Below are 23,263 nucleotides of genomic sequence, written 5' to 3'. Positions count from 1 at the left end.
AATTGGTTAAGTACATGGCAGAACCTCTTATGCTTATAGGGGTATGAAGAGTTAGAGAGAAAGAAGAAAAGACTTCTGTTATGCAATGACTTATGAGAGAAGGCAGATGCGTACTTTGATGCGAGTATGCAAGGCTGAATGATTTTGGGTGAAGCCACAGTCATTGCCGGTCATGTCCCATGAAAATTTTAGGTGATTAAATGGGCATGTGACAGCTGGTATCATAGCTGTGTTAGGGGACACAATTGCTGATATTTCTCTCTTTTACTCAAGTTAATGTCATTTGTTTGTCAAATTCAATGGTGAATTGTCTGGGTTTTGCTAGTATGGAGACTAGAAGAAGTTGGTCTTGTGTGGAAAGATCAATTGGAATGAAATTTGAAGCTTCAAGTAGCAACAAGCTAGTAAAGTTCATGGCAAAGATGGCTGAATTCCAGCCCAATGTGTTAGGCGAACGCGCAAGAGTCATTGAAAATCGGGTTTTCAAGTGATAGCATGACAAAACTATGGAGTATGCTGACTTCTATGGTGCAAGTCAGGTGTTAAAGTCTATGTTTCTCACAAGTATGCGAAGATTAAGCATTTGGAATGCATGTTTTCGTAGTGTTATCAGTAGCGAGTACATTACATGTGTGGTAATGGGAATTTTGCGAAAAATTCTTGAACTCAAAGATGGTGTTGGCCTTTGCAGTGGCAAAGAGAATTGAGAACCTATCTATGCAATAGAGTTAAAGGTGTCTCATTTTATCCAGTTGATTGGAAGATTAAAGTTATCTCTCTTGAATGCATATACCTTGCTGGTAATGCAAAGTCTGGTTGTGAACCAGCATTTTTGTGGCAATGTGATGCCATACAAGAAGAATGGATGGCCAATTCTTATCTAGCATAAAGCTTATGGAAAGGATGAAGACAAAAGCGCAAGTTAGGGGAAAAACCCATACACCACGGTCTTGTGTTTGCAAAGAGTTCTTCGTTGATGCTAGATGCACACAAGGAGTGTGCTTGCACCTGGTTTTTGAGTGGGATCAGTATGCTTGGACAAGGGTGTCCAAAGACCTGTATTTGATCATAACCACAAGCGGATGTTCTTGTCAACTACAAATCAACAATTGTTGCTACTAAAGTTGAGTTTGGAGAAGGGGAAATACAAGACTAACCAGACGTGTGTGGACAGTAAGAATGAGTTCCAAGTTTGAAGAAGAATGTGGAATTCTTGCTTCATGGAACGTAGGCAGTGGCGCCTCATTTGCAAGGATTATGACCTTGTTAAGATTGTCCAAGGGAATTTTTCAGCGGAAGTCATTGAGTGATATGACTTTGCTGAGCTCTATGGTGATGCTCAGAATCACCAAGTTAAGTCTGCTCCAGTTGTGCAAAGGTGCACAAGTTTATGTCAAGATTTGGGATGCTAATTGGCATAGCAGAAATACAACAGTAGCATGCGCCAAATGAGATTTGGGCATTGGCCAAGATGCATGATGCGGTTGGAGATGCAAGTTAGGCGAATTGTAGATGCATGGAGAAAGAAGGACAAAGTAGTGGTGATGCATAAAGATGGAATGAGGTCATTTTTGAAGAAATCTTCATGAAAGCTAAAGCAACATGATGGCATCAATTTGAAGGAGTATTCAACTAATTGTCAATTTTATTGTGCTTTGTTATGGGAGTTACATAAGAACGTTGATAGTTGAAAGAGTGCATGTGGCAAAGTGAATTGCTACATTGAAGACAATAGGTGTTGTCTCGCTTCCTTTGCTGCTTAGAAGCGAAGATGAAGTCAGTATTGCAAGGATTGTTAGGTCTTACAAGTTGAAATCAGTTGGCGCGAGTATTTTCTCAAGTTTGAGTATACTTTCAGTTTGGGTCGAGTGGACCTTGGTGTTGGGAATGAAGTCTCTATATGTAAGGTAGTAGTGAATGAGGGTATTTAAAGTGAAAGATCTTGCCTCTTTCGTTCAAAGTAAATCTAGTTCGCGTGGAAGATGCTACATAGCATATTAAGCCAAAATATGCAATAGAAGACGCTGAAAGTGAAAGAAGCAAATAGAGTTGGTGGCATAATCGAGTTTGTTGTTGAGAGTTATGTGGAAGTGCGACGGCATATGGCAGCGATAGCATGGAGTAATGCAGCAAGAATGAAGATGTAAGTCCATCAAGTATATGAGTTAAGAGTAACTCATGGTTTGGAAGAACATGATGTTGTTTTTCCGCTATATTAAAGCGTAGCAGTTTGAAAGAGCAAGTGATGCTTAAGTTGTTGGTTTCAAAGACGCGTGAAGAGGAGCCTTGTCCGTGAGACGGTGTGAATCCCCGGGTATCCTAGGTCATGATTATAACAAAGTCATGCATTTCAATCAAGATGTAGCAACAATGCAAGCAAATAATATCGAGGTGCTGGTTATTTGGCATACAAATGGTGCAAAGCTGTGAGGCGTAATTTACAATATGATTTGGAGGCCAAATCTAATGTAAGTTTGGTTGCACTGCTTAAGACATCAAAGGCTATGGGTTGTGGAGCATACCAGAGTGGTATGGAATCATAGCATGCATACCTTAAGGCATGGCATAATTTGGCGTAGGCGTATATGATTGAAGAACACTTAGTCTACAGTAAGGCCTGTTGAATTGCAAGAGTACAATGTCAGTCGGAATTGAAGGTAGTAAGCTAAGTTATGCATATCAGGGTGATATGTTGGTTGTTTGGCGTGTACACTTAGGCAAAAAATGGCTGGAGAAAAGATTTGTGATGCTGATGCAATCAGAGGTGGCAAATTAGCTTAGGGTTTAGCTAAAGGAGTACTTCTGGATTTCAGAGAAGTTCAGAAAGTGTATAGCAACAGATCGCAAGTGCATTTGGGTATTGATATGCGATTTTAGTGGGATTTGAAGCATAGGCCAACGTGACAACAACAGTGCAAGTCAGTAGGATCAATGACAAGGAAGTAAGCTAAGTGATGGCATATGATACTAAGAAAGCAAAAAAAAAAAGGCAAAGAAGACCAAGCAAGTTTGTTGATTTCTGAGTTAGGCTCAGAAGCGTACAAGGCTAGAGAAAAAGTATAACGAGTATACTTTGTTGCGTCCAACGAGGGCGTTGAACGGATTAGGTGGGGGAGGTATATAACGGTCCCCAATAGTGACGCATAATGATTAGACTGTCAAGTCAGTGTCCAGCCGTAATGGCGCCAATCCCTCAATAAAGACTCATTGTGTCGGACAATAAGCTTCATTATTTATCCAAATGTCTTTACAGTGTAGTGCCACATTTTTGATTCACCGGCCTTGTAGGGTTTTGCCATTCTTAGCACTTGACATTCTAAACAGTATACCACTATTAATCAGTGTCCAGCCATAATGGCGCATTACGAAGCCATAATGCCGTAATGCGAAGCCATAATAGTGGTATACTGTTTAGACTGTCAAGTGCTAAGAATGGCAAAACCCTACAAGGCCGGTGAATCAAAAATGTGGCACTACACTGTAAAGACATTTGGATAAATAATGAAGCTTATTGTCCGACACAATGAGTCTTTATTGAGGGATTGGCAAGACATGGCCAAAGTTGACAGATGCAACATGCGATGTTGGCATCGATGCGTATCCGTGGAACTGAGTTGGCCCAAACTCAAGGATGAGGCAAGAGTGAAGAATAAGCCAGGAGTTGGTCTATGGAATTAGTTCAAGGCTGGACAAAGCTTGAACAATGCAAACAAGCTGGTAATGCAAGAGCGGCATTACTATTGTCAAGCAAATTTGCTAAGTGAAGCATATGACGCATGAGCAACCATATTGAGCTTAAAGAGTTGGCCTCGATGATTGAAGCACAAGGATTGTCCGTGCATTAGTTTAGAGTGATAAGCATGCGGGGCTAAGATGGCTGAGCAATGGAGCGAGGCAGAATTCAGTAAAGCACAAAAGTGGTGCAATATGGCTCAATTGACGGTTAGGAGTTGGTTACGGGTTTCACAAGCATGCCAATGACGCGAGACAAAGTAGAACGGTTATAGAGGAAGTTTATAACCACTTGTGAGTGTTCATAACCACCAAGAACAGATGTGGCATCATTTGGATTGACAACACAAAAAGGTAGCAGTTGAAAAGCAAGTTGGCGGTTAGGAAAACTACCTAATGGGACACATGGTTGTTTCATGCGTGTGCAAGTGTTGTGCACGGTTTTGTCTAGTAAGTTTGTTGTATAAATAGTCCTAAGGAGTGGGAAAATCAGTAGGCTTACATAGGAGAAAGTTTTGTAGAGATGTAGTCTCATACTTGAGAGAATAAGGCATCATTAAGAGAATAATGGCATATTTAGTCCATGTGATGGAAAGAAGTTTGTAATCTTCCTTTAGTGCAATAAATGGGTTTGTCGTAGTATATATTTGTGTTCATTGTGTTGCTGATTTGTGTGAGAATTGGTTAAGTACATGGCAGAACCTCTTATGCTTATAGGGGTATGAAGAGTTAGAGAGAAAGAAGAAAAGACTTCTGTTATGCAATGACTTATGAGTGAAGGCAGATGCGTACTTTGATGCGAGTATGCAAGGCTGAATGATTTTGGGTGAAGTTGATTCACTGAACCACAATCATTGTCGGTCATGTCCTATGAAAATTTTAGGCGATTAAATGGGCATGTGACACTGCCACATGTCCAACTTCATACTATGCAATTGCAACAGCCAACCTTAAAAACAGTCAACAACATTATATTTCACAGGTCACAACACAGTCTTAGCCAAGAAAAAAACTTCTTGACTAAAACTCTATTTAGCCCATGCTAGGGCCTATTCATATGCACATGTCAAACATCTGATTTTTGCCATATATGCAACCACTATGGATATGCCAAAGTGCCAAACATATTTGTCTATATATCAAATATAACATATAGGCATACACGAAAGACTTTCCAGCGAGATAGAGTGTCCATCACTAGATGGTCAAAATATCGCTCCTTGGTCATTCAAGCGCCAACGATAGTCAAGCTGTCACTCGCCGGTCTGATCATTGCTCATCAGATCCTCATCCAACGGTTACCATTTCCCCAATCTATAAAATTTCAAACTCATTTCAACTCACACTAGAATTTCTCAATCTCCAATTTTTTTAGTCAGACTTCCAATTCCTCAGAGAGCATGGCTGATAATATGAACATGGCCGAGTTCGTAGCAAACCAACATGCTGTAGAAAACTAAAGAGTTGTTAATCATGCCAATGTGCAAAGTCGAATTAGGAGGCGATTACCAAAATTTACTACTGAGGAAGATGAATGTATTTGCAGGAATTTTGTTTCTTTTACTAAGAATTTATTCGCACATTTTGGGAAATTTCAAGAATAAATAATGAACATCAACAATCGTGATGTTTCAGGGTTGAGTCATCGCTTCATTGTAATCAATAAGGAAGTTATTAGATATTTTTTTTAACTTCATCAAGAAGGTCCAAACATGAGAGATGGTGAAAACATGATGGAACTTCAACAAAGGTGTCGCGAGAAATATCGTCGCATCTATGAAAAAGACTTCGGATTTGGAAGTTGTTTCGAGATTTTAAGAGGGTTGCCCAAGTTTAATTCAATATTTATGTTTTAATTTTTTAATTGTCCACTTAAATCTAAGTATTAAGTTTTAATATTTGTCTTATTTTAGTTTAAACTAAAATGTATCTCTAACTAAAATGTAAGATTGGATTAAGAATAGAATTAAGTTTAATATTCAACAATACGAGTCAAATTTTTCAAATTCATTAAACTTCGAATTAATCATTAATAGTCATTTTACACAACATAAAACTAGACAATAATAATTTGAAATATAGACTTTAAAAATAAAAATTTGGGACAATGATCTTCATTCTATTAATCTTATTCATTTCACAAGACTTCCAATCAATGCGCTCATGAAAGAAGTTTCCTTCGTTTATCTTCTTATTTGGCTTCAGATTTGTTTTGCCTTGATTTTCCTTGTCTTTAACTTTTCTTTGCCTTTTCTTTGCTCTTTACCTATTTTTTTTTATAACTATCACATATCTTCTTAACGGCACCTTCAAGCACTACTCCAAAAAAATCAAGTTGTGTTGCTGAATCAAGTTGGGTTTGAAATTGTGCCATTTGGGAAAAATTGAAAAAATAAATTAGATTGAGAAAGAGAGAAATAGAGAAACAAGATTGAGAGAAATAGAGAAAAAAATGTTTAATTTTTTTTTTAAAAATTACCTACTTATAGGCGACAAAGAAATATCCGTTGGCGCTAGACTTTACATCGAGTGATATACATGGTAGCGTCGGCGATAATGTCTTTATCGCTGGAGATATTATCTATATCGTTCGCTAGAAACTTCGTTGCTCAATGGTTTTCGCATAGTGCCTCAACTCGTTTGCCATGCCACCTGGTATGTCAAACATGTTTTTTTGCATGCCACCAAATCAACATACATACTCCACTTGATGTGTAAAACAGTAAGCCAAACAAAGTGAAAAATGCATCAACAAAACTTAGTTTTAATCTTGACCAAAACCTTACTGTTACTGCACACTTAGGTTACACAATCTCTCCTTGTTATGGCCACCCATACCTTCACAAGATCAGGCTTTTATAACCTTACAAAAGCTATAGACAAAGTAATTAACTAGCAGTTACAGATTTACTTTATGCTACGCAGTTGGCCAACCGTGCCAACTGGCATATTTCTTTTCCTACAGCCACATAGGCAGTTCCTAGCCTTTTAGAAAAGCATAAAGCTAACGCCACTATGTGTAACCAACTCGTAACCATCAAGGCCATGTGCATGACGCATGCTTGATGGCCTTGATGCGCTATGATAGCTTGTCCCAGCCACAATACCATTATTATTGGTGTGAATGATGCAAGAGTGCTTGTGCAAGTCTTGGCTGCACCCCTGCATGCCTCATGCGCACATACCAACCAATTGATGCTTATCTCGCATCTTTGACCATTACAAACCATGTTTGGCCCATGTCTTGGCCTAGCCTGCAACTATGAATGCACCATGCATTTTTTTCCTTATCCAAGTTGCAGGTAAGCACCACCATTGCATTTCATTACTAGGCCGCTTGACCAACCGGTCATAAGCCTCCCTCACCAGTTGAACTCGACGTCCTCATCGATTCTTTTATTTGTAGGTAGACATGAATTTGTTCTCTAAACTTCCACAATGTTGTATCCTTCATTCAAGAAGCCTATGAATCTGGTAAACCATGCCACTTTACCAATTAATAGGTTCTCTTATTCTTCTTCCGTAGCCCATCAACTCGATCATCAAGTATACTCTCAACTTGCTTGTTGAATTGCGATCTGATTACTGGTGGTGCGCGCTTCGATTTTTGTCTCGAAGTGTCCAGTAAATCGGGATGGTACTTCTTCAAAAAGCTGACATGAAAAGTGGGATGCACTTTCAGTCCTTCCGACAAACGAGTTTGTAAGCCACCTTGCCAACTTTTTTCATCACTTTAAAAGGACCAATAAATGCATTGTTTTGATAGAGATTTTCTTACAAATCCGAGGTGTTAGATTTGATTGTACAATGTCTACCACCCAAAGTCCACATCCCTGCGATGTAAATAAGCATACTTCTTCATCCTTCTGACTTCCTTGGACAAACTATCACGCGCATGTTCGGTTAGCTTCATTTTAGACCTTGCATTGAGGTACGCTGCTGGACAGGAGCATTGCTTCCTAGTCTTAGGCACCTCATGAGGGGTTAAAGGTTGTTGCCTTGTTTCTAACTCAAATGTACTCATCTTCGTGGATGAAATCTTGTGAAAATTGTAACAAAATTGAGCCGTATCCATCAACAAAACCCAATTGCCCTGGCTTGTTGTCACATAATGATGCAAATATTCTTTTACCAATGCATTTATCCTCTCTGTCCGACCATTAGTTTTAGGATGACTTCTAGATGAAAACTTTAGTTTAGATCCAAGCAATATGAACAAGGCAGTCCAAAATATGCTTGTAAATTGTGAGTCTCTATCATTCACAATATCTTGAGGAAGTCCCCAATACTTCACTACATTCTTGAAGAACAAATCCGCTGCAACGTCTTAATTACAAGAGTGGGGACAGGGAATAAATGTATCATACTTTCAAAAAGCGATCAACAACGACCATTATCGAGCTAAAGCCTTGCACCTTAGGCATCCCATTAATAAAGTTCATCGACAAGCATTGCCATGGCTTGTATGGCATCGACAAAGGTTATAACAATCATACTACGTTTCTCCTTTCTACCTAATCCAACTGACATACCAAATATGTCTTGACATACAACTCAACATCTTCATCCATCTTAAGCCAGTAGTAAGAACGAGAAATCAAAGCATGTATCCTTTATATGCCTGGATGACCATCCCAAATGGAATCATGTTTCGATAGCAAGAGTTCCCTTCTCAATCCACCCATATTAGTTACATGTATTCCTACTCATTTGGCATATATGAATCTATATCTATCAAATATCGACGAACGATCTCGTCACGTATCTTTTTAGTCAGGCGCACACAAGGCTGGTTATTCTTTAACTCTTTTTTTATTAAAGGTAACTAATTTGCCTCAATTGTGGTTAGTGCCGCTACATATTATGCTACCAACTTTTTGCTCAATGCATGTGGTGCAAATGACATACAGGTAAGTGAGTCAATGGATTATAATAAAAGTTCTTCTAATTCTATGGATTTTTCTAGAAGATTATTTTCTTTGATATAATTCAAAAACATTTCAGATTTCCTAGTATTCCACCAATTTGTAACCCGTGATTCCAGATTTTTATTAAAAGACTGAGAAACCCACCAGGGTAAAACTAAAATAGATGCAAGATACGTGAGGGTAGTGAATGTTTTCTTTTGTGGCATTTTTAATATGTAAATTATTAATGAAACCACCTCTTTCGTTGACTCTATCAGATCAAAAAATTATATGAAACACGAGTTCTATAAAATGAAGATTCCTTAGTTCTGTTCCTTCCCCCCATGCTAACAAAATATTAAATTTTCGCAGTTTATTTCAAAATACTTCAATTGGTACGTGCAAGAAATATGCCAATCTCGTCGCTTTTTGTTCAATTCTTTGTGGAGTCAGATTCTCATCAGTACGAGTCAAGGAAATGACTCCCTGACCTCTGATTTCCATAAATAGGACACGATGAGGAAAAAACCCTATTTAATTTTGATTCTAATCGACTGAACATCTCTCATAAGGAACCGAAGGAAGATGCGACGATTTATTCCAGGAAATCCCCAACGAAAAATACACATTATTCCTTCTTTTCGATCGAATCGGTCATAACCACTACCTATATTCCACGATATTGTGCACCATGAATAGGAGCTAACGAATAGACCCGCAATCCAATAGAAAGACATAACGATACCTTGTGGAAAAAATAGGATTTCCAACCAAGATAACTAGAAGTTCCAACCAATAAGAACCCTAGTGAAACTAAAAGAAGGATACAGGCCTAGTAAAAATTACTTGTTTTTCAAGACCCCGTTATAAATTCTATCCATATATGTTCTGAGAGCTAATTCATACTAGATCCAGTTGCATTTTATTGGAATTATGAGAATAATCCAAATGAATTTTACTTTACTTTTTTTGTTCCCGAAGTAACTCTCATCAACTGGCACTATTATGATGTGAACCATTATAAATAATTCATCAAACTGGTTAGATATAAAAGCATATGCTTCATAAGAATCTATACAATCTTTTTTTTTTTAACATGAAGAAATAAAGAAGCCATTGCAATTGCCGAGAAAACTAGACCCACTAAAGGCATAAAAATAGAGGGTAAATCAAAAGTTATCATAGAATGGATACATCGATTTAAAATTTGTACATGTTATAAAGATATCTTATGTATATCTATTTATTATAAGTATAAAATAGTAAGTGCAAGAAATGTAGAACTAAATATGAGTTCTCACGGGAAATATTGAAATATGGACGATTTTTATTATACTATTTTATATATTTGAATTTTTCTATATCTATAATACATAAGAGGATAAGATGAATGGCTCGTAATGCTACATCTCTTCCGAGACCAAGACCTTTTATCATGACTTCTTCTCGTTGCATATCCTGATCGACTACTGTACGATTGGCATTTCCTGCTTCGGTTTGGTCAGCAAAAGGTGTCTCTCTTCTTGTGCCCCTGAATCCACAAGTACCGGCGGAGGAAAAAAAAAACCACCCAACCCCATACATCTATAACCGTTACAATGGTATTTTTGAAACTTGCTTGAACATGAATAACTCGTTTTGGTATTCCGCATCAAGTCTTACATAAACTAATACGTCTATTCCTACGTGGACCAACTCTTGGTATAGGTTTTTCCATCTTTTATCATCTCATCAATATGAGTCAGAAATATACGGATATATCAATTTCAGGTTAAAACATATCCTTCATTTTATTTGTACATTGGGTCCTTTTTTCGAAGGATTATCCTTGTCTTTGTTTATGTCTCAGGTTGGGAAAAAGTTATTATAATTCGTCACCGCCGGCGAATCAATCGACATTTTTCACAAATTTTACGAACAAAGGCCCCTACTTTCATATTTTTTATTCCTCACCTTACTTTTGAATATACTTCTTGGAAGAAAATAAGTCTCTTGGAATTTTTAACCTCGAGTTGTATCTCCACGAAAATAATATCGAAAAAAAAAACACCTAATCGTTTCAATCTTTATTGTGGAGTCTATAAATTATACGCCCCCTTGTTGAATCATAACGACTTACTTCCATTTTGACTTCATTATCTAAGCGAACCCTGAACATGCCATTGGGAAGTGAATCATTAATTAAACCTTCGTGAATCCATTTTTGTTCTTTTATTTCAGGTAACCCCCTTGAAGTATCAAATAATGGAGAAGGAGTGATATTAAGCAACCGATCCTTTCTCTTTTTATTTTATTTTCACAATATAGGAAGTTACCAATTTAATTCAGATATCAGAAAGATCACCTTATATAACACAAAATTTCTCCTTTAATTCCTTCTAGCCGAGCTTCTCGGTCTTTCATTATACCTCGAGAAGTAGAAAGAATAACAATCCCCATTCCTCCTAAAATCTTAGGAATTCGTTGAGAGTTGGAATAGATTCGTAGGCTAGGCCGCCTGATACATTTTAAAATAGTTATAAATGACCCTTTCTTATTCCTTATATGTCGAATGGTTGAAACAAATAAATTTTTGTTGCTTTCTAGATGTTTTTTCACTTTCTCGATAATGCCTTCTCGTAGAAGTATTTTCACAATGTTTTCTATAATATTAGTAGATGATATTCGAACCGTTCCTTTTTCATCCATGTCAGCATTTTATATAGAAGTTATTATGTCAGCAATTGTATCCCTACCCATGATGAACTATAATTATTGGTGTCTCCGAGTTTTAGTATAATCATCATGCTCCTTTTTTATTAATTATAAAGTTAATGGATATACGTGATACATAATTTACTAAATTAATTTAATCCATCCCCAATATCATACTTTATCATATATCGTTCTTGTATATTAGTCTCCATTCTATATAATACCTCAAGAGCTAAGGAGACTATTTTAGTAAAATTCAACTGTCTCAATTCCCGAGCGATCGCACCAAAAATCCGAGTTCCTTTTGGAGTTACAATCACAGCTATGATCACCTCTGATCTTCCTAAAGGCATATTTGGTAATGCTTCTTTGATTACAGCAACAATAACGTCACCAATATGAACATATCAATGATTACTAGCTCATATGATTCAAATACACATCAATTTTCGATCCCCAATATTGTCCTCTACATTTAAAAGGGTTCGAGGTTGAATCATATCATCATTTTTTATCGTTTCTTTCAATGCAAAGAAAGGGAAAAAGAATAAAGAAATATTTTTTGTCCAGAAAAAAAAGACCTGCATTTATTTGTTTTTTTTTTATCACAAAGACTCATTTCCTTTGGTTGCACATCCCTATTGTGCAATAAGGAATTGAGTTTGTATAGGCATTTAAGATTCAACGATTGAAATAGCTTATCTGTCTACAGTTTCTGATACACCACCCATTTCATAAAGTATTCGACCCGCTTAGCGACATATACCCAATATTCGAGAGATCCCTTCCGTGATCCCGTACGCGTTTTCGTAGGTCATAATGTAACAAGTTTGTATGGAAATATACGTACCCATATTTTTCCACCACGACACGCATATTGTGTCATTGCTCGTCTCCCTGCTTTTATTTTTCTAGATGTGATCCAGGCGGGTTCAAGTTCCTGAAGAGAATATCTACAGAAACTAATATGATTGCCTCGGTAAGATATTCCTTTCATTCTTCCTTTATGTTGTTTACGTAATTTGGTTCTTTTGGGGTTATAATTGATGGTTGTTTGTTGTTCTCAATTCCATCGCTACTGCAGAACCGGACGTGAGAGTTTCTTATCATCCATATCCTCGCGAATGAAATGATCAATAATACTATGAATATGTATTGAATTATAATAGACTGGATCATGAGATTTTTTGAGATCTAATCTGTCATGGAAAAATTTATATATCTTGGGTTTTATCTACATCTGGAAATATATCTCTAAAATATATAATTTTTTTACGAATCTTTATTTTGACCTTTATTAAATCCAAAAAACTTAGCAATCCAATAAGGCCTTCGCGGGCGAATATTGACTCTTTCAATATCTGTTAATTCGTAGGGTCAGTTCTTGACCTCTCAGGAAAAAAATGAATAGGTTCCTGGTTCTTTCCGCCATCCCACCTAATGAATCATTATGATTTGTTTTAAATGGAATCTTCTGCATTCATAGGTTGCGTCGTTCCCATCACTTCTTGGTTAGTGGCTAGGCCTGAACTCTGCAACGAAGTTCCTAATTCAATTTGTTGTTTCCGAATCAATCTACTCGGTCTTTATTGACTCGAAGCTCTATTTTACTTTTATTTATTTTTCGTATGGACCGGATTCACTTAATGATTAGTTATGATCCATATTGATGCTTTATTTTTTATTTTTTTTGATACGCGAAAGCCGGATCAAGGCTCCTACCCGAACCCAATCAGTTGGACTAGCTCCACATGCCAGACCCAACACCGTTAAACCCACTATACAACTAATTTATCACAAACCTTTACGGCGGCGGAGATTGAACCCCTAACTTCCTCCTTACTGGAGTTGATGAGATACCACTGAACTATGCTCTTGGACCCATATTGATGCTTTATACACTGCCTTTGTATGAGATTATTCATAGACCATACATATTGGGATCATATGCCATTGATATTCTCCTTCTCTCTTTCTCTCCCCCTTCCATTTATCCACATTTTTTCCCCACATCACAATCCACGATTAGATTGGTTTTTCTTTTATGTATATATAATATTAAAAAGAAATCAGTTGCTACAATGATACGATCAATATATCATATAGTGACTCTTTTTTTTGGATCCCGATAATATGAAGCAATGAGCTGGTTATTAGTTACATAGTTCTTAGTTAAGACTAGGGGACCGTCCTTTCCTTTTTTAATCTAATTTAAACTAAAATAAAACAACGAGTCACACACTAAGCATAACAACTATACCAAAGGGTCAATCTAATGTTTATTTAACCTTATAGAATTAAAGATTTGAAATTGATCATTTTATATTAAAGGGAAAAATAATTAAAGTTTTTTTTTTTTGGTCCTGTGCTAGAGAGAAAAGTCAAAAAAGAAATCTTTGATTATTTCTCGTCTGCAAATATCCAAATTTTTATGCCTAATACCCCATAAATAATCTGAACTGTATACGAACAATAACCAATTTTAGCTTGAATGGTTTGTAGGGATCCCTACCATCTATGATCCATTTGACACGTGCTATTTATTTTCCGTCGATACGTTTGTACTTGAATTCCTTTTGTATTTGCTTGCTAAGTTTTCAATAGATTTTTTCGTTGCCTTTCGAAATGATACTCTATTTTTTAATTCCCTAGCTATAGATTCTGCAAGAATATTAGGGTCTCCATTGGGTTTTGCAATTCGTGTAATAACAATGTTGAGTTTTCGGTTCACGGAATTAAAACCTTTTTATACATTGATATGTAATTCTTCAATTCCTCTCGGTTAATTTACCCTGTATTAACCATTTTGGAAATCCCATATAGATTATGACCTAGACCAGGTCGATTCTCTGTACGCAAAATTTTCTCTGCATCGGAAGATATTTTCATATTTTTTTTGTACATAATTCTTGATACAATTCCGTATTTTTTTTTATCTTCTTATAAACCCTCGTAATAACTTTTTGGTTGTGCGAACCAAAGGGATCCACTACACCAAATCCTCCACTCACCTTATTTATTGCAATATATCTCCCTTTCTCTCTATTTACAGTTTTCATCGAACCCCGACAGTATTCATCGAAAAAGAAGAGGAAAAGAAGTTCTTGTCTAGGTTTCAGTTTTCATCGAGAGAAGAGAGAAACTTTTCTTTTCTTTTTATTCAACATATCTCGTGGATTTTACCTCGTTGCATGAAATTAAAACCCTCCTTTCAACAAATCTGGAAGTTAATCAAAACCCATCATCTGAAATCTTTTCTTCTTCTTCAACAGATCTCGTGGATTTTACCTCGTTGCATGAAATTAAAACCCTCCTTTCAACAAATCTGGAAGTTAATCAAAATCCATCATCTGAAATCAAATATAAACCTAATTTTTTCCCTGAAATCAAAAATCAAATCATTCAGCCTCTGATTTTGGTGGATTATCATCAGGTATAAACTAGTATTTTGTTAATTTTATTTTTTTCTGAAATAATTTGATAGTTAGGGTTTTTGATTGTGAGATAGCTAGTATCTGAATCGGTTAGGGCTTTTGATTGTGGTGTTCTTTTTTATTGTAATATGTAGATTTGAAGTATTGGGTATGTTTTGTTTCAATTGAAGATGAAGCTTTCGTGAATGACTCAGTTGTGTGTAGAGCTTTTGATTTTTGAGTTATCTAATGTTTTATTTAGGTTTTTTGTGTGTAGAGTTTTAGTTTTTGTGTAGAGTCTTTGAAGTAATCTGATGTTTTCCACAGTGTTTGTAGTGATTTTACTTCATTTGGTAGAGGTTTCTGTAAACTAGATTCAAGTATTTATGTGTTAGAATTCTTATCTGAAAGAAAATAAAATCTGGGTTTTGCTCTTCTTTTTTTTTGCCTTCATTTTCATTTAGGTTGATTTCACATGCTTGAGTAAATGCTTTATTTCCTTTTGATACTAGCATTTGGAGAAATGATTAAGCTTAATATTAGTAGCAATTAGTATTGAGTGTGTGCGGTTATTGCTGATTTTACTTCATTTGGTAGAGGTTCTGTAAATCTATACTACTGTGAAATCTATGTTGTCTAGATGTTGTTGTTGTTGTTGGTTTAATTATTATTGCTGTCTATATATGTTGGTGTTAGGCAATTTCTAAAGTATCAATTTATTTGAGTAGAGTTTTAGTTTAAATTTACTATGCTACTAGTATGCTGGCACAGAGATAAGTTAGCGACGAAACATATGATGAATGCGCTCATTTGATCCTAATCATCCATTGCGCCTAGTGCAGCCATAAACATCTGGTCTGGGAGTATTATTATCTTATACAGAGGTGTCAATTACGTATATCCGTATTTCCTGATTACAAACACAACAAATGACACTTCTGGTGATGAGTTAGTCTCAGTATCTGATGGGAATGATTGTAGAAGAAGCTAACCGTATGTTGGATGGACTTGGTTCACGTTTTATTACCTATTGATGATGATCTTCTACCGGCTATTGTCCCGGTTTATCGGAGACCCTTTCGCCTTCTTCTATATGGGATAAATCCAAGCTAACTGATGATGAGATGACTATTTTAAGGAGACTTGGTCTCCTTTTACCATGTCATTTCTCCCTGGGTTAGTCTATCTCTTCCCCTCTCTCCTTTATCTAATTAGTATTTCTTTAATGGATTCCCTTTTTATCAGGGAGAAACAAGAAACTTCAGGGACTAGCTGCTTCAATTGTGAAACTCTGGGAAAAATTTAAGATTGCTAAAATTGCTGTGAAGAGGAGTCCAGAACACTAATAGTTTAATGATGGCTGGGAGTTGAGAACTTACGGGCGGCAGTTAGTCTACGTTGGTCAGTAAGTTTTCTGTACCTTTTGGTGTTCTAATGTATATACTATTGGACTTAACATAAATTCAAATGATTTTGCCGAGAAATGTGATCCAGCGCAGCAAATACTTTAATTTAGTGACTTGGTGTGTTGAGCAGGTGTCTACTGCATTTGTGTTTATTCTAGGAAGCTTTATTTTCTCTTAAAAAGTGACATGTACTGCCTGCTAGAGCTTTATGCTTGAGCCCTATCTATATTTTTCATCTCTTTGCATAAATGTCTCACTTTTCTCGAGTTCTTTAGTCTATCATCGAGTCTATACAGCCAAGAAGTTCTCTTTTTCTATCTAATTTAGTGGATACGTTTCAGGCTCTGCGATGCATTGGTTATTTGGTTGTTGGTCATCGCCAGAACCTTGTTGCGTTCGCAAGCGAAGTACTATGGGAAGAACCAAATGTTGAACCTGCCCTAAACTCAATACCCCGCATCCTTTTAAGAGGTTTTACTGCTCAAGAGTTTGCGGCGACGGACATTGTGTTTAGGTTCTTTTGTGAGGTTTGTCATCTTTCCTAATAAAAACTTTGGAAGCTCTCTAACAGTTAATCACGTAGTGTACAATTGTTCCATGCAATAAGCTCCTCCAAAATGAACAAGAATGTGCCTTATTTATATACATGCATATATATCCATCAGTTAACATGTTTTCACCAATGGTTTATTTGTTTTTTTAGGGTCATTTTTTATATCTGATATATCATGGTTGGTGTATTTAAAATCTTAGATTTTATTTGTTGGGAGGAGATCTTGGTTTGGATTTTGATTACCCTTAAGCAGTAAAGGAAATCATGTCGGACAAAGGGATTCGATCTTAATATATATACAGATCTTAAGTGCTTGGTTCTTAAACGCGGCTCCGTCTTTATATATGCAAACAAAAACTCGTGAATCTGGTCTGTTGTCATTTATTATGTGTGTATGAATTTTTATTCCATTTTTCTTTTGGTATTATGCAATTTATTGGATCTCAATTGCTTTCTTCTTATCTTCTTAAGTGCTTGTGTGCAGTGGAATGAATATTCAATTGAATCCTCAATGGAAAGGTCGCCAGATCATCCTCACTTACCTACCCCGAGGAGAGTAGTTATTTCTCCCATGGTAAAGCATGATTTTGGAAACCACAAGAGAATAAAAAGGAAATGGAGCCGAACAAGCTCTTAGAGATGCTGTTACCAAGTATGGAATTGATACTATATATATTTGTTAATTTAACACTACTTCTTTTTTAAAATTAAACAATCCTAGGAAGTTCTTTTGGTACAAGTTTGTGTGACTAATTGAGAGCAACATTTATATATTAATTATTATAACTATGTTCACTTGTGAAGGCACTGCAGAGGAAACTGGACCTTAGTCTTAAACAAAAACCGTGATGTGTTTGAGGATAGAACTGCAGTAAACATTCTTCTTCACACTCATTAGTGTGTCTGAGTTGTTCCACATATATGTTAACTCATTCAATACCATCCACTACAGGGAGATCTAAAGGATAAGTGGTGAAATATGACAAGATAAATCAGTTTTGGAGTTCAAACCTCTGTAGTATGCGAGGTAGGCTTCTTTACCTTATTTTCTTTTTCTGGGCATATTGTTTTTTTGGTTGACGTTGCACCTTACTGCTTTCCTGAAATCATTTAAACCATTTGTGAGATAAAAGGCAGTAACACGAAGTTTACTGTTTCCGTAGGTTGGTCTGTAATGATATTAGCGGGGGAAAGAGAACATTCCGATTCCAGCAACCAATATGGTCGATGACCCACCTGTTGCTCCTACAGGTAATATCAAATATGCATCCATCTTTTCATTTCAGTTTTTCCATAGATGGCTATTGGAGTAAAATGGTTATTTCTGTATGGTACTGAATAAAGCACTAGCTTCTTCTAATTGTAGCTCACCACAAGCTCCTGCAAACGTGAAATTTCCTGCTCATCCCCTGCTTGGATGCAACTGCAAAGGAGTTTGTATCTATTCAAGGAAATGTGCCTGCACAAAGCTTAACGGTTTTGAATTCCTATATGTATCCAAAGATGGTGGCAGGTAAAGCAGTTTCACTTTCTCCATGCAGATCTGAATTTCCATATGTTTGACATGGATATGGCATGTATATCAAACTCAGAAAAGACTTCTCAGGAAAAAAAAAAAGGTTAGGGTTTTTATAGTTTCAAATTCAGAAACTTATGTAATTGGGATTTTGCATAAGTTGTTTAATATTTTATGGGTTTATGGTTCATTGTATCTGTTTAGCTACTCTGTTGATGTATGAATCGTTCTTGATTGATTGTGATGATCAATTATTGTTCTTGATTGATTGTAATTCGGGAGCAGAAATCTGCCGGAATTTGTACCGGCGGTGACTTTTCTTTAACTGCAAATTATTTTGCAACGGATATAAATGTAGGAAAATTATCCGTTGCACTAATCACCTGAAATGAACAAAGGATGTAAGCGCAACCAAATAAATAAAGCGTTGAGAGAAAATAAAAATGGGACCCACAAAAGTGTTATTCTATAAATATAGCCGTTGCACAAAATAATTTATACGTTGCCCAAATAACAAAAATACAACGTTGCACCATCGAGTGTGCAACGTTTATAAATGTTGTACAAATTAATTTTGCAACGGAGAATATGAACTGCACATGAGTGCGCAACGCCGTTTTACCAACGTTTATTTTCGTTGCACAAATTATGTGCAACGTTTATAAACGCCACAAAAAGGTTGTTTTGGTGTAGTGGGAATGGTGCTTTTGGGTTGTATCAAGTCTACAACCAAGTGGATTTATTTTTTGTCCCAAACACCGTCGCTTTCTTCATTAGCCAATTTCAGTCTTTCGTGCTCTACCATACATAGATACCTCTCTCTAACATCTGTATATTTATTTATATATACATGTCCAGTTTTTCTTAACCATATGAAATAGTCTTGAACTTTAGATATATCTTTCACAATAGTTATATGACAGGTGGGTCTTTTGATCGGATAACATCATCCTCGAGCTCAAGGCTTTAATTTTGTTACGATAGTACCCCCGTTGACTTCGGCTTGACTAATGATTATATTTGTTTCCTTGAATCCCATATAGTGACTAGCATTTGTTGCTGCCGAATAAACCAATTTAAAGATAGGATAATGCTCGATAAGGCATGAGTTCTAGTATCATAAGTGTTTACCTACTTTTACGACAACTATTCATAAAACTATGTTCCTATTGACTCAAAGGACCAATCAAGTCGGCCACTAGCGCAATTGGGTATTTGTTCTTTACAATTAGCTTATTCAAGGATTTAGAGTCCACAAACATACAAAGCGATCCTTCTTGTTTTTTTGGAAAAAAACTAGAGCACAGTAGTTCAGAAATCTGTTTGCGCATTTCCTCGAGTTCTAACGCTGACACACGATATGGTTATTATGCAAGGGTTTTGCATCGGGTACCAACTTTATCATTTGATCGATCATATGTCGTGGCGATAGCGTCTTACGTAGTTCTGCAGGCATCATATGTCTACAAACTCTTATAAGACCTCACTTATCCCACCTTCAACTTCTACTACCTTTCCTGGTTTGATATCAACCAACACGCCAAGGAAAGTAGTCAAGGCTTCACGTAAAGCTTCTTTCACCAAAATCGCAGACAAACATGGCTTAAGTGTTTTGGCTGGATCATCACTTTGTCTCACGCTAGGGACAAAGCATGGGCATTGGGGGTGGTGAATCAATATCCCATTTATATGAGGAAGTTCCGACGCCTTTACCGTGCAAAAGAAATCCATGCCCAAGATAAGGTTATAATCATCCATGGTCGATAACCGAAGCTTTTTATCCAAGAACAAGTCCTGGGTAGGTTAAAGATTTTATCTCATAAATGTATAACAAATTTTACACGGGCTTTCCAGAGCCTCGACACAACTTGCTTTATTTATCCTGGCTTGGGTATAGGTTGTGCAAAATACACAGGCATGAGCAACAATCTTTGACACTTTTCGCACCTCGTTCGTTTTGGTACAGGAAGTGGGTATAATCCTATAATAGGTTTACGCATTCACAACCATTAAATTAGCATATCCACTTAATCCCTGCTCTGGATGCAGGGCTATGGCGGGGGGGGGGGGGGGGGGGGGGGGGGGGGGGGGGGGGTTCACAATCCTGCTAGTTGCAGAGCTACGGCGGGGAGTCCCCACTTGAAAATTCTATGATGATGGTTTTACACGTTCTCTGTTAAAGGGTGAATCCTCTATCCAAGTTCAGTTCACATACCTCTTTCACATGGGTCACAGATCTCCACACACTTCTGTCCAACGCCAGGTCTTCCGATAAGTTCCGCAGGCTTAGGTCTCATTTGACTAGTTCATCCCAGGTCATTTTCCGTCGCCCACCACGCTTCATCCTTCCTTATACACACTTGATGTGTCCTGTGCGAACTGGCGCATCTGGTGGTCTTCGCTGGAGATGCCCAAACCAGCATAGCCGATGCTGGGTGAGCATCTCATTGATTAGTGCTATCCAAACTTTGTTGCATATACATTCATTCCTGATTCGGTCGTTCCTGGTATGTCTACAGGACCACCTCAGCATACACATCTTTGTTGCATGCAACTTTATGATGTGTTGGTTTTTAGTCTCCCAACATTCCGCTCCATACAACATTACATGTCGAAGTGTCATTTTGATAATCATCCATGACCATCCCTAGAAAATCTAGTTTTCCTTTCCATTCTCTAACTTGAATATCCGCATTGTGAACTTTCCCTCGACTGGTTTGTGGTTATGAGTTAACAGCCTTGATGGTGCTAGCCTCACTAGTGACTGTTAATTTCGATGATAAGCCAACATCTGGATGAATAAAGGACTTCATAGTACCGGTATCATCCATCACTAATACCCGCTCTACATTTATCTTCACAACGATGAACGTCAGTCCATAAGACATTTTCTTCTTAGTGTGTGCCTCACTCCTTGGTAAGCGAAGGATGTTCCAATGTTAGACCATACCAACATCATGCTGAGTCTTCCCGGAATCGTGATGTATCTCATTAGCACTTGTAGCGTGTCCATTAACTTTATTATAGTTTTAATATGTAGAATAACTCCTTTCACACTTCTCAAGTTGTTCCTAGGAAATCCATCGTGTCCGATAAACAAGTAATGATTTTTGGATATAGGGTTCACATACCTGTAATGATAACCTTTCTTTCATCCTTTCTAGGCCTTGTACTCTTAGTTTGGATCCTTCACTTTAAAATATAATTCACACCCGTCTTCAAGAACAACAACAAACTCAACCAGTCTTTTATAATCCAACGTGAACAGAGAGACCCTAACCTGGGCTATGATACCCAAATTATCACTGGTTCAAACTGTGCAAATGCAATAGCCAACCTTAACAACGAAACTATGCTCCACAATACAGTCTCAACCTATCCGCACATAGCCAATCTGCTTTCTTCTTTATTGAAACTCTATTTATCCCGTAGTAAACAAGGGTTATGCTCACAATCATTCAAGCCACCAAATCAGCACACACACTCCACTTGATGTACAAAACAGTAAGCCAAACAAAAATATAAATGCACCAACATAAATTAGTTTTAATATTGGCACACTTAGGGTTACACAAACTCTCCTTGTTCCGGCCACCCAGACCTTCACAAGATCGGGCTTTTATACCCTTACAAAATCTATATACAAATTTATATACAAAGTAATTAACTATCAGTTACAAATTTACTTTATGCTAGTTGGTCAACCATGCCAACTGACCTATCTATTTTCCTAAAGCTACATAGGTAGTTCCTAGCCTTTTATAAAAGCATAAAGCTGATGCCACTACTCGTAACATTCAAGGCCATGTGTCTGTCGCATGTTTGCTTGCCTTGCTGCGCTATGATAGCTTGTCCCAGCCAAAATACATGTATCATTGTTGTGCATCATTACCCCAATGATGCAAATGTGCTTGCGCAAGTCTTGCTTGCATCCCTGTATTTATTTATAAGTTTATTTTATAAGTTTTTTGTATCATGTCAATGGGCTCGTCAGTAATTTTCATATTAATAAAATAAAATTGTGGTTTATCTCTTTTTGGAAACTAGTCGTGCTTCCAAATTTAGATACACTTATCATAACCCACTTCCCAAACTATATACCTCTGGACGATCTTTAGGCTTTTGCAGAACCCTTTCGAAATCCAAGATCTCTGACTATTATTGAAATAATAACAAAGGTTAGCATTATGGAAATACTTAAATTTTATAATTTGAATCCACAAAGCAGAATGTTGTTCGATCATTCTTCAGGCTAGCTTACACATAAGAGGCTTGTTGAGAATTTTTTTCCAGCTCACCTCTTGTTTACTCCGCCAAAAATTCCTCTGAATTGCATCATTTTGTAGGCCAGAGTGGCATAGGAAAAACAAACATACAATGACTAGAAAGATCACGTAACTTTGCCTAACAAAGTGGTCTCAAAAACCATGTCTAACAAAATAAAGCCTCTGATGGACAAAATTATCTCTCCCCATCAGAGTGCCTTGCAGATATGTTCTAATGGCACATGAGGTAATACACTGCATAAAGAAAAAGAACAAAGGAAATGTTGGACATGTCAAAGGCCTATGATAGACTTGAGTGGTCTTTTTTGGCCAAAACAATGTCTAAACTTGGATTCCATCAAAAATGGGTAAGTTTAGTCATGAATTTCCTGAATTCAGTATCCTACTCAATTCTATTGAATGGAAGTCCTATGGGTAATTTAAATCCTGGAAGAGGGCTAATGCAAGAGGACCCAATATCCCCTTACCTATATATTATTTGCACTAAGGCACTGTCGGCATATATCTCTAAATTGGAGAAAACAAACCTGGTTCATGGGATAAAGATTGTAAGAGCAGCTCCACCAATCAGCCACTTGTTATTTGCTGATGATAGTTTTATCTTCACTAAGGCTAAGATACTTGAGTTCCTTGCTACAGAGGAGTATCTCCATAAATAATGCAAAGCAAGTGGACAAAGAGATTAATTTCCAAAAATCTGGGTTGCTGCTAAGTAAATATGTACACCCAAGACACAAGAAATTATTGGCGAGAATC

General features: G+C 36.9%; 1 long non-coding RNA gene across 8 annotated transcripts; it reads left to right on the top strand.

Annotated features, from left to right (window-relative positions):
- The first annotated feature begins 14,332 nt into the window (after nt 1-14,332).
- On the top strand, nt 14,333-18,505 carry LOC113287927. 8 transcript variants are annotated; one of them, XR_003330410.1, is made up of 7 exons: nt 14,333-14,766; nt 15,589-16,151; nt 16,494-16,679; nt 17,190-17,357; nt 17,510-17,732; nt 17,869-17,956; nt 18,072-18,505. It is a non-coding gene; the product is annotated as an uncharacterized LOC113287927 (long non-coding RNA). The 8 variants fall into 8 exon arrangements; XR_003330405.1 differs by adding an exon at nt 16,906-17,074 and having other exon boundaries at nt 14,333-16,151; XR_003330409.1 differs by having other exon boundaries at nt 14,333-15,922; nt 16,012-16,151; nt 18,072-18,503.
- The last annotated feature ends 4,758 nt before the right edge of the window (nt 18,506-23,263 follow it).

Source organism: Papaver somniferum, chromosome 6, assembly GCF_003573695.1.
Source record: "Papaver somniferum cultivar HN1 chromosome 6, ASM357369v1, whole genome shotgun sequence".
In the NCBI taxonomy this organism is placed as follows: Eukaryota; Viridiplantae; Streptophyta; class Magnoliopsida; order Ranunculales; family Papaveraceae; genus Papaver; species Papaver somniferum.
This window is presented reverse-complemented; position numbering and strand designations above follow the sequence as displayed.